Below are 13,396 nucleotides of genomic sequence, written 5' to 3' on the forward strand. Positions count from 1 at the left end.
CCAATTGAAAATCAATATCAAACTCTGGCAGTTTTATGAACAGTAGTACTGCTGCCACCTGTTGTTGACTTAGAACATTGGAGGCATTATTTTTCATTCAAACCGTGTACTTTATAGCGAAGCAATATTAGCAGGCATTATCATTCTCGCACTTCAGCTAGTTTATGGTAAGGACTGTGTTGATATGAGTTCTGCGCCAGTAAATGTACTGTAAAGATGTGAAGAAAATAGAGCTGGTTTGTGTGATCATGACTAAGCAGATGACAGCAGAGATAAAAGCTTTAAATTTGAATTTTTCCTACAATTGTTATCATGCTATGAAAATCAAAGTAAAAAATTTCATGTGCTGATAATACATGGGCGCATCATTATGAGTCAGAAACAAAGTATTGAACTTTAGAATATTATCACAAAGCTTCAAGAAATGGCAAGATTTCTTGGCAAGAAATCTTATGGTTACAGGTTTTGGGAATGCACATAGTGTTATTCACATGGCTTTTCTTGAACCTTGTATCTATTGTATCTATTCAAAGTATAACAATTGCAACATTCAAAACAACATATAAGCATGTATTGAAGCATAAGAAGAAATTTTTGCTGCAACATGACAATGATAGAACTCATACCTCAAGAGGCATTCAGAAAGCAATAAAAGGTTGGATGTCATCATCTTCCCCATCAACATGCCAGGCCTGGCACCGTGTAAGTTCTACTTTATCAAAATTAAAGGAATATCTTTATAGAAGACTGTTTAACTCAATTGAAGGAGACTATGAAACTCAAAGGTGGAAGGGGTCTCAGAACCTGGTTGAAGAGACAAAGTGTGGAGTTCTTTCATGAACAAGCTTGTCTATCATTGGTGGAAGCAGGTGAATCGTGATTATGTGGAGATGCAGATGAAGGTAACAAAGGAGCTCATTTCAGGTCCTATTTTCCTGTATCATATTTTTAAATATCCCAATTATTTAAATTTATTTCTGTGTTGACATTATTTTTATTCAATCTGGTAAATTGTGAAGAGTCAAATACGTCACCCCTACTTTTACTGAGCAGTAGTGTGGCATGATTTCAAAAATTTCCTTTCTCAAAGGTTAATCTCAAATCTCTCTCTCTCTCCTTGACCTCCTTGACCTCGAGGTACTATGTTTGTGTTTAACCTGTCCTGATTAAATCTGAATTAGAGAATTGATATTTAAAGAGAATTTTGTCAATTCTAGGTTCAGATTACAAAAAGTTGTACTTGTTTGGTATTCTATCAAGTTGGTCAAATATAAGTGATTTATCTCCTCTTTCAACCAAAAATACAAAAAAGATAATAATTTTCCCTTCCCATTCTTTGCAGAGAAAATAAAGTACACCTACATTTTGTGTTTTCTCTATACATCTACTTATCTATTATTTTTTGGAGGGGAAACATCTCTTAAGCCCAGTTATAGCTCCCTGAATAGCAAGGATGATGCAGTTCTGGTTATGTAAGGATCTACAGTGTGAAAATAAATTTGCTATTAGCATATAGGATGAATTCAAAGACATTCAAAGAAGAACAGATAAAATTTCATCCCTTTAGTTTCAGAACAATGAGGAGTTTGAAGCAGAATCTAAAACACATCAGCAAGATAGGTGATAATTGTCTTCTGTTCTGCCACTCTAATTGTTCCTTCCTTTTTTCTCACTGATGCATGAGGTGAAGGTTTCTATTTCCTCAGTTTCATTAGCCAAAAGAAATTACTGTACTGATTGTGCATCACTAAAAAATTCTTGACTCCATTAAGGATAACCTTGAAAATGCTAGATGAAGATTTTTTCCAGTATTCAGCCACATGCTACCACACATGTCTGAAACTAAAAGTACAAAGTAAGAGAGTGCTAAGATTGACCATTCTTTTGAGCATATGTTCAAAAGCATCCAGATCTTACTTCTCCCACCTCTTACCAGACATAATTCTCATTCAAGGGTCAAATGCCAGATGCTACACAATTGATCATGTCAAGATGGAAATGACAGCATTTGAGAAGGTCAGGAAACACCAAGTTCTAAGGTTTTCATTTTTCATTGTCTGCCATGCTTGATAAAGTTACTAGAAGAAACAATGTGCCAGGAAAAGAGATGACAGACATAGATTAATCTATGTTATCATCTCTTCACCTACTTAGAGTAAAAACTCCAATCACTCCATGAATGGATTATAGGGCAACCAATACTACATAGCTTATGTTAAAATAGTACTACGTTACATTCTTATTGCATTATATCGCTGAAACCAATATATTTCCACATGTAACAGCAGATGGTTTGAGGATTAGCTATATAGATCTATGGCTATGCCTTGTCAATTCCTCTGTGAAACTAAGGTTTCAGAATATATTGGTACAAGTGATTCATTTATAAGTGACAGCAATTCCTTCTAAATTTTAGCATAACTAGCAATATGACTCATAATAATTTAACAAGACTTGACAATGTCCTGTGGTTTATCACTCACTAACCCAATAGTTTGAAGGTGTGGCACAGAGAAAAACTAGATAAAGAATAGTAGAATTGTTTTCTACCAGTCACCTATCACTATTATACCTCTTGCATTCACATCATTTCTCCAGTTTATTCTATTCACCATTTCTGTGACCATTATTTTGCTCACAATTGGTTATGACCACTATTGTTGCATTCCTTGGATAGCAAAGCAAACAAGCAAGTACTGGAGTGCATAACACCAGATATGCCACTGGGAGGCAAAATCATAAAACTGCATCTCAACTTATTTTGGCCATGTAATGCAGGGGAATTCATTGGACAAAGCAATTATACTTGAAAAGTTAGCAGTAAAAGGAAACCAGACTGCCTAAGAACACGGTGGCTGGGCACCAACAGAGCTGACACCAGCCAGAGAGTCGAAAAACTCAAAGAAGTAGTGCAACATAGGAAGATGTAGGGAGACCTGGCCCATAAAAAGCACCAAGAGTCAGACACGACTGAATGGATAGCATCATTATCATTATTATAGTGTATATTATTGTGAACTGGCATGAATGTCCACGTAGATGAATATAGCAATGAATAAATTTCATAATGCTTTTGGGCTGGGAGATAGTCACATTGAAGCCTCTGTAACAAACCACTTATGTTCACTTTGATGTGTGTACCCAAGTAACTATCTATGGTCTGTCTGTCTGTCTGTCTGTCTGTCTGTCTGTCTGTCTGTCTGTCTGTCTGTCTGTCTGTCTGTCTATCTATCTATCTATCTATCTATCTATCTATCTATCTATCATCTTCTGTCATCTATATCTATGTATCTAAAATTATATGGAGAGAAAATAGTCTATATGGTTGATTTAAAAGAATATTGTATGAAAAAGCATCACCCACAAAGCATATTCACAAGCATATTCACTGAAATAATCACTTACCGAAAGCTTACCTGTTTGATGGACATTAAGCTGTCTCTAACCAGACAACATATGCAAGATAAACCTCAAAATTCAGATAAAGCCATTTTCAGCAAGAGGACAACCACAGTGTGTTGTCATTTATGATGCTGAACCTAATTAGGTATTTTTTTTTTTACAAAAGAAACATTTTTAAATATTGTTTCTTAGCAAAAAAGTATTTAAACCAGATTACTGAAATGATTTTGAAACTTTTATACTTTTTAAACAATATGATTATCCATCAAAATCAAGGCTCAAAACCTTTTAAAAATGTTTTTGGAAGTTTGAGTTTATTGAAGCATGTGCACATTGGTTAGGTCTATTATTGCTTTTCTTTTCTTCAGAAGGAGATTTCTACGGAAAATCCATCTAACTTTTTTTTTTTATTTTGTCTGAGTTATCCATTTTCTTTAATAAAAGGTATACATATTGTACATTTAATTACATCAAAAATGTAAACCTTTAAAACTCCACGGAACCATTATCCAGTACATAAATATATAAATAAATACATATATAAGTACATACAAGTGGTCCTTGATTTATTATCATTCATTCATTGACCATTCAGAGTTACATTGGAGCTTATCAAAGGGATGCATAACCCAAGGTTATGGCCACTGCAGCATCCCTTGTGTTGTGACTCCGACCCCCGAGCCCGTCTTATCGGAGGGAGAAGACTCCGAAAGTGAAGGAGGGGAGTTGGCAAGGCCTCCCTCTCCAGGACCCTCCTGTCTGGCAATGGTTCAGGTGTCTTCCGAAGGAGAAGAGATAGGCCAGGAGCAGGCCGAGCAGCCGCAGTTAGATAGCGAAGGAGATAAGTCTTGGCTGGATCCCCGACAGCGTCAGAAAGACAAGTGCGCGCAGCAGAGAAGGAGGCATGCCAGAGATTAAGCTGAGTCACTGGACCACACCCCACAGGGGATAAAAGGGAGTGTGGTGGCCATTCAGGCTTTGTGACAGACAAAAAGGAAATCTAGCAAGTCATTCTGCATTTCTGGAACTTTGCTATATGCTCTGCTTGGATTGATTTTTTGGACTGGACTTGATTATTCTTTGGCTTTTGTGGATTTTGATGTTTTTGGTCGGAGGAGATAAACCTCTCTTTGTAAGTAAAGACTGTTGGCAAGTAGCCACTGGGTTTCTGCCAATTCTGTTATCAAAGGAAATTCTTGTCGGCTGGTTTATTTTAACTCTTGGTCGACTGCTGGTGTGCATGTGTGAGACGGGGACAGAACACCTTGCAGTCAACCAACAGAAGTTGGCAAAGTTCAACTCCAAGTAGTGTGAGGCAGTGGTGGCTGAAGTAGAAGACAGTAGGGATGTGAAGTGGAGAATAGTGTAAACAGAGATAGGAGGAAGATTGGTGGGTGGAGAGTTTAAGTGAAGGTGATTGGGACAAGGCAGGAGAAACATGAGAACCTTGCTTAATGAAGGCACTGTCCTGGCCTAACAGCTGCAACTAAGACTGCTAGAATTGCTATTGATAAGCAGTTGGTCGCATAATGTTTCACCTAAAGACTACATCTCTTAGTGATGGAAGTTCCAGGCTCAATTGTAATCATAAATTAAGGAAGTTCCAGGCCCAATTATGATCATAAATTAAGGACTACCTGTAAATCATATGATTTGATTTCTGATGCATGCTTCAGAATTTGCATCCTTTCTCCCACAGGAAATGAAATGCACAAATGTCCATGTACTGTGCCAATCTGCATATTTTGAGTCAGTATTGTCTCCTGGAGATCGCCTGGACAAGTCCCAGCAGTTTTCTTGATAAGATTTCAAAATTGGTTGCCTTTGCCTACTTCATAGGATTGAAAGAAAGTTACTGGCTAAGGAACAATCCTGCCTTGAGCCCAAAGGCTTTTTCAGAAGTAATCTAAAATGTCTTGCTGCTTTGGATATCCATGTTGCAATTAAAGGAACAAATTGAATGTGCAGAAACAGGGACTGGTAAATTTCCTGAAGATCCAGATCTAGGTATAAACACAGCCACTTCCATTCACCTTGAATGAGTCAAGGATACAATGCCTAAACCTAAGACAGCAAAGCAGCCTCTTTATGAAAGAAGTTCAAGATCCCACAGTCTTTGGACAAATGGATGCTAGCAAAGATTTAATCAAATGTCAGCTGGCTTTGAGAGCCACAGCGGTATCTATGGCATCTCTATATGTTTTGAAAATAATTTAGAACAAGTCCTTGGATTGCATATATGCACAGTATCTCTCTGCTAATCATTAAAGCAATTAGGCCTTTTTCAGGCTTGCACACAAGCTGGCAAAAAGGTGCTAATGCTTAAAGAGTCCACCCAAAGCAATGTTTAAAACAATGTTCCCCAACCCCCACCCCCCCTTTTTTTTTTTTAACTTTTGTGGTGCTTTAGCTAACAGCAGAAATGCTCATGGAATATTTAAAGTCCTTCTTAATTTCTCAAGGTACCCGGCCTAAATAGCTACACTGATTGCAAATTACTAGCAACAACAGTGGCAACTCCTGTCTTGTTGCTCTGTGCTCAGAAGACCAGATGCTAGTAAGAACTACCTTAATTATATTTTAGAGAAGATCGAAATTATCTGGACCAGTGTTTCTCAATCTTGGCAACTTGAAGAGGCATGGACTTCAACTTCCACACCTCTTCAGGTTGCCAAGGCTGAAAAATACTGGTCTGGATTGTTAGAAAACCTGTAGATGGCAGCAAAATTAGAGTTTTCCCTATGTCTTTGCAACCCAGGTACAATTGTCCTAATCTTGTGCAGGGACTTGTTCAGGGAATCTCCAAGAATCTGATGCAATTGAATGGAAGAAAAGGAAAATCATGTGCTGTAGATCTGAAATTGTCTGACTACCACTTCTTGCTTTTTCTGGGAAAGGACAAAAGTTTCTGTGCAGTGACATATTACCTTGGTCTGACCTCATATTTGTTTGTTTGTTTGTTTGTTTGTTTGTTTGTTTGTTTGTTTGTTTGTTTATTGTCAAGTTATAAAGTCACCAAAATTAGCAAGTGACTCTGTATTTGTAGTAAACTATTTATAGGATGCAAAGCAGTCATGCTTTTTGTCTAAATCAAACTGTCTAGCATACAAGAATGTTTCTCACCTCCTACAATCAGTTTATTACTTGTTTTTCTATTCCCTTTTGGTTTTACTATTTTAAAATACCTATTATAATAGCCTGCTCAATTCTACTTTGCTTGTTCTGTAGTTGCACCATATTGATAGGTCAGTTTTGCATTATATCGCAGGTAATGGCTTACAGCCAGATTAACTGATGAAGTGCTTTCTCCTGAATGTACTGTACCTGCCCAGACCTTAAGATCTGGTACTTTTGTCTAGTTCTCCCCACCAAAGGAAGTAACACGAGTCTGTACCATTTTTTTGTGGTATTGCCTACAGAATCCTCTGCGCAGAGATCTCAATGGGCCACATGAGCATTAATTCAATAGTAAATGAAGACTTTTCTATTAGCTTTCTAATTAGCTATCCATTGTATTTTAATTTTAATATATATTGTTTTAGATTTAGAATGTTTGCCCAGCTGCTGCCTTCTTTCTATGGCATTTTATTTAATTTTATGGTATATGTTTTTATTCAAATAATATCTTTTAATGTGCTTATTGTAAACTGCCCAGAGAGTTTTGCTATTGGATGGTTTAAGGAACATGAAATAAATTAATAAATCTTAGAAGTATAAATATTAAACAACATAGATAATATATTTCATTGAACTGCCTGGTGAAAGGTTTTGATAATTCCTTACCATAACAAGATTCAAATCACAGGACAGAGATTTCGGATACCATGTTGTTTGCCCAAGATGTTGACTTTGTACTTTCTATGAAATAATGTGCAACATTACTAATTTATTCCATTCTTCATAGCCCTGCTTGCACTGATTGGTAAATGTAAGAATTTTGGTAAGGAGGAATACACAATAGCAGAATTTGATTGTACTACCTTTATTTGACTATAGTTAATTATGAGAACACCTCATCTATTAAATTATATTTGCTTTCTCTCAAATTAAATATTATTCTTCAATTGCAAAGTCTGAAGCGGCTTTGTGGAATGCACTAAAGGTTTAGAATGACCTTATTGCTGTTTTCAAGCTGTATTTCAGAAAAATAGCAATACTTAATGTTTTAAATCAAACTATTCCTAAACACTTGTTGGTATATAGAAACTAAAGCCAAGACTTTGTCAAGCAGTATTTGACTATAACAATAGGCTTGGTGAAAAGTAGCAATTCAAACAGCATTGAACCACAGGGAGCACAAACTGGGGTTTGAGATCAAAATCCTAAAATTGCTACCTAGTTTTGTCTCAGGCTGCAGGCTTAGCATGAGGGGATGATTTTGCATCATTTAAGCTATTATATCTGTCCTGCTGATTAGACAATAGAACTTTAAGACTTTTGCTGGGATGAGAAAAGAAAATTGTGAACCGGGGAGTTCAGCATATTTGGTTTCTTAACATGCTGTGGTGCATTGTGTTGTTCAAGTCTGACAAGGGCAAGCTTTTGTATTAATCCACATGGACCGCCAAATGGGATAACACTGAAAAGTTTTCAGTCATCTATAGAGGCTTTTTTCACAATTACACAGGAGGCCTAAACTATGGTGAACACAAAAATGAGCCAGATTAGAAATACCTGCTGATGTCAGGTGAATAGGAATAGGTTTCTGATTCACTGTAATATTTCACTTGGTGTACCCTGGAAGTGAAATCAATAAATCAGTTTATTGATATTAGGCAAATGCTGTTTATGATTTAAAAAGTGGTAGGTTTGACTTGATGAGAATTATGAGGTCCACTATTAATCACAATGGCTGTCATTGTGTTTGAATGTAAACATTTGGCAGCTTGAGATAGAGACCATGAAACATAGAAAGAAATCAACAACATTAATCAAGATTGACAAAAGTAAAAAGAATCCCCCATGCCCAGATATAGGTTTTTATGTATGTAACATAAAGTGTAACAGTTCTTTTAGGTCCTTGAAGGCGAACCTATGGTACACGTGCTGGAAGTGGCACACAGAGCCATCTCTCCAGGCACGCCAGCCTTCACCCCTTGCTCTTCCGGATTCCGTCACACACATGCACTCCGGCCAGCTGGTTTTTGCGTACCCGCGAGCACCAGAAACCGGAAGGTTTCTGGTACTCCCCCACGTGTGCACGCATGCTCCCGTTTCGGCACTTGGTGCTGAAAAGGTTCACCAACACTGTTCTAGGTTGTATGCTGTAATGGATACTAAAGAAAAAGTAGCCTTTACTGAAAACTAATAATGATAATTTTCTTTCCTACAGCCTTTGTCTCCTAAGGATCTGTCACTATAAATTTTGGTTTTGATTGCTAGTATCCAATTCACTGACTCCTTTAAGAAGGTTTGGAAAATACCATGTGGCCAAATACAATCCATGTAGATTCTCCATCCAATATTTCAGTTCATGCTTCTTTTCCTTATCCCTCTTCTTTCTGGGTTCTACTCAAACCATTGCTGATTAGAAATAAGAAGTTCATATGAAAAGAATCAAGATTCTTCCTCTGTTTTTATATGTACAACCACACATTGAATGACTATACTAATATAGAAATTCTCTGCCTTCTTGAGTTGAACAAGCTATAGACTTTCTATTCCTGATACTGTAATTGTGGGTCAGATTCCAGGAGCTGCAATTCCAGCACTTTTGAAAAGCTGGTAACCAAAATAAAGAGACTCAAATTGATCTCAACTCTTGGTAATTACATCCATGCATTTTCTTGAATTGATTTGCCAGTTTTCCTGATTTCCCAGTTTGAGATCAGCCAAAGTAATCTAAAAGCTGTAGCCTGCTAAAGCATTTATGGATGCCATGTTGAAAAACACTAGTCTCCCTGTAGTTGTAATATCTCCATTCTGTCAAGCCCTTGACAGTACTACTTCAACCAAATGCACAAATCCCCCAAATACAAAGAAGATTTATTGCAAAGTAATAGGGTAATATTATATAAATCTCAGCAACTGTATAGTTTTCACTTTCAGAACCCAATTTGTCTCTTGCTAAGGTGAAGATTTTTTTTTCAATCTACTCATGGTGCCTGTGCAAACTGGAGAGGATGCCTTATCTTAACTGTTGATGAAAAAATGTTGATGTGTCTGGAAAGTGAGTCTCTCTTAGGCTCTAGACATACCGAAATGCCTTCATTTCATTCAATAAATCAGCAAGAAAAGAAAGCCATCAGCCAGCCTTTCCCAATCTGAGAAAGAAATATTAGCTGAGATTTCCAAGTGCTGTGATCCTAATGCAACTAGCTGGAGAAAGTTCAGGTTAGTGAGACTGCTGTAAACCATCACTTGTTTTTCTCTTGGCATATCTGTCTATCTCTTGTTCAGCTACTATTTGTCCAAGTTATCTACTTCCCCTCCTGGACTCATGGGCAAAATTTTTCAGTGGAGCCCTAATTGTGGCATCATTTACAGGAGCAAGTGTTATGGCAGCTTCTTGCTATAAAACAGGAATGAAACATACACTTTGCTTACTGGAGTGAATGATTGTTTCAATTAAGTATAGAAGACTGAGGAAATTAGTGACAATATGAAAGCTTAATGAGCAGAGATCAAGGGAGCTGTCATTTCGCCCATGTGTGCTATTTTTGATGGTCATATCAATCTTCCTTTAAGCTGCTTGGTGGCTGAAAATTAAGTTGCTCTTTCTAATCTCTTTACCAATAAAATGTACTTATATAATACATTTTTGTCTTAGTAACTTTATAATCTAGTACATGCATCTTAAATAATGTTATGTTATACATTTTGGGCAGAGTGGACTTTATCATTCTTCCTGGATATTCAAATATTTCTCACTTTTAATCATTCCATCCCTCACTAGCATGGGGAGGTTTGTAATATTAAAGCAGTAGTAGGGCAACCAGTATTGAATTGCAAAAATATAAATGACTGCTAAATGGTAGCAAAGGCATAGATGAATCTCTAACATTTTGCTGCTAATTTATGGCCATCTAGATTTTTGTATGGTGAATCTCTAGTCTCAATAAATTCCCTATAAGGAATAAATAGGCTTATTGAGCCTGGAATGGCAAGATGGGAGATTGTAAATATTGTTGCCATCAATTTACAATCTGTGTGCCTATTAATTAGGGGTGTATATGCTTCAGCAATAATTTGGAAGAAGAGTTTTAAACATTTTGTGAATCCAGGATCCCTTTGTTAATCATTAGAGATGTTTTAAGTTTTTCAGTTTTTTATCTGAAACTTAAAAGATGTGACTGCTTCAAAAGTTTCCTTAGTCAGTAGTTTTCTAAAAACCTTCTTTCTTATTTTATTGCTCATTTTGTATTTTATGCAATGATTTAATGTTTATTTTATCACTTAATTTTACTACGTGTTTTGTAAACCAAATAAGAGAATTTTTTAATTGGAGTGAGATAAAATGTTTTAAACCAATTAGGTTAGCTTAACAATGTATATATTATATGAGAAATACAATTGCCAATATGTTTTCTTAAAAAATGATCACCTTCTAAAAGAATTGAAACAGCTGCCATTCACAACCAATGAAAACATTTAATAAGGGTAGGCCGAATGCTTTTATAACAAATAAATTTTGATGTGCTTTGGAAAGGAACATTCATCACAATTTCTCCTCTGAGAATAATTCCACAGCCTTCAGAAAATGATGCTCCACAATGAGGCAGACATGATAAATTAACTCACTTGGGACAAATAATATTCCCTGTTTTGAACTAAGTTTGTACTATAGGTTAAAGTGACAACCTGTGTCCCTTCAGATGTGGCTGAACTAGAACTCTAAGCATTGTTAGAAAGTTTGACTAGTTTTGCTGGCTCCTGGAAAATATAAGTTCATAATATCTGAAGTTAGAGGTTGCCTATACCCATTGTAAAAATAAACAGTTGACATTATAAGAATGTAAACTGACAAAAAAGTGAAGGAGCATGGAGAACCATAAGTCATCAATCCACTGACAATCACTCTTCTCAATTCCAGGTACAAAATATTAATCATGCCATTCAAACACACAAAGCCTTACTTTAAGCCACAGTATTATACATTATATATGTATAATGTATGCACAATTTATTATGCATACATAATTTATTATGCATACATTATATAACCTTTCCTTTCCTCAAAATGAAACAATTGCCATAAAGATATAGTTAAGGACTATGTAAGAGCCAAACTTCCTACTAGAGGTTTATAAAATCCCACATGCTTAGGTCTTTCATAGTGGAGTTAGCTAACCCACGGATCATTAGAATGGCTCAATATAATATTCTAAATACTTTGACCTCATTATCAGTTTGGAAGATATTATAACACTTTTTCAATCCATTTTATAAACAATGTTTTCTTCTTGTGTCACAGCTATTAGTTATTAAATTAAGTATACTTAATTTAAGGTATATTTCCTGGATTGTGACTTCCAGGTTCCCCCATGAAATTAGATTTTGCCTGAGACTTCTTATTGATATTAATTGTCAGTGTGTGCAGTCAGTTTACTGCATCTGCAGAAGGTTTTTTGAAGTTCCTTGTGTGTATTATTTATTAAAGAAGTCCTCTCAATCTGTATTTGCCCATAAATGAGGGTACAATTTTAAGCATTGAAATAAACCATCAGCTCTGTAATTAAAAATGAAAAAAGGAAAAGAAACTGCAGAGAAAGTCATATAAGAGAGATATTTTTTTCCTACAAGTACTTGCCGGTGCCCACTTCCTCAGATTGAAATCTTACATTACCTTCAAGTAAAGTAGATTGGCTCTGTAAAGGGAAAAGCAGAATTTGGAATTATTCTTGGTGGTGATAGAACAACTGGAATGATCAAGAAATCATCTCAGTACTTCAAAGATGGATAAATAAATAAAGGGTCTTAAGAGCTCCACAGATAAATCTGGTATTTGGGTATTTGATATAAAATATTTTTGCTAAGATAAATCTCATTTATTTTTTAAGAAGCTTCACCTTATGCTTAATGTATGGCAGTATATACTGTTGCATGTTTCTTGAGTATGTTTCTTAAGTATGAAACAGGCCTTCATTTCAGCATCAAATGATGTTTGATTATCTGTGGCTTCTAGTTATAGAAGTGGCATAAAGCCCCGCCTTGCTGAAGGAGTATAATTTGACCAATTGAATGTGAGTAATAAGAGAGACAGATTGGAATGTCCAACCTATGTAGCAGAATTAGAAGGATGAAGTTTTCGGTGAAGTGATGCAGATTTTAAAGAAAGCAAACCTGCAGATTAATCCAGAAATTGAAGAAATATATTTTTGAGTATCCAAATGAGAAAATGTCCTATCCTTTTTATGAATATTGAAAGAGACCTACAGTTAGACACACAAAGCTTGAAAGTGTATATATATCTAAAATGCATTTTCTGTCAAAGTATAACTTCCCTAATTGCTGTTTGGCTGATTTTTATTTTTATGTTTTGCAGGTGGGTGGGGAACAGGCACTGTGAAAGAATATTCAGTAAATGACAAAGCAAGTACTATGTTGTGTTTTTCCTGTAGTTGTTACTCAACTTCATGTTGGAATTTGATAGTGGGGATCCATGAAGAATTCAGCCTAAACATATAAGTAGTGATGAAAACAAATACACAATTGTACTAATTTAGCAAGAAAGAAAGAATTGAAGCATAATTAAGAAATCATCCTTGGACATGTGAATACACATTATTTTCCATCCTGCAGTGCTGACATGAGAAACATTGAATTACTGCATGAACTTTAAATGAAAATTAAGATGTACATTTGTATACAATATCACAGTGGGGCTCAAATACTCATGATTATACCACAATCAAGAACATAGGTTTTCTTCTAAAATTCCTCCCACTTAGAGAAAAAAGGAAAGGAGAAAAATAGTTTTTGAGCATAGTAAGAAGTCCTCTGACCTCAACATCTAGACCTCAGCCTTTCCCATTTAAAAAAATGCAAGAGATAA

The sequence above is a fragment of the Pituophis catenifer genome, unplaced genomic scaffold (assembly GCF_029215685.1).
Source record: "Pituophis catenifer annectens isolate HBS135680 unplaced genomic scaffold, rPitCat1.0.hap2 SCAF_4, whole genome shotgun sequence".
Lineage (NCBI taxonomy): Eukaryota > Metazoa > Chordata > Lepidosauria > Squamata > Colubridae > Pituophis > Pituophis catenifer.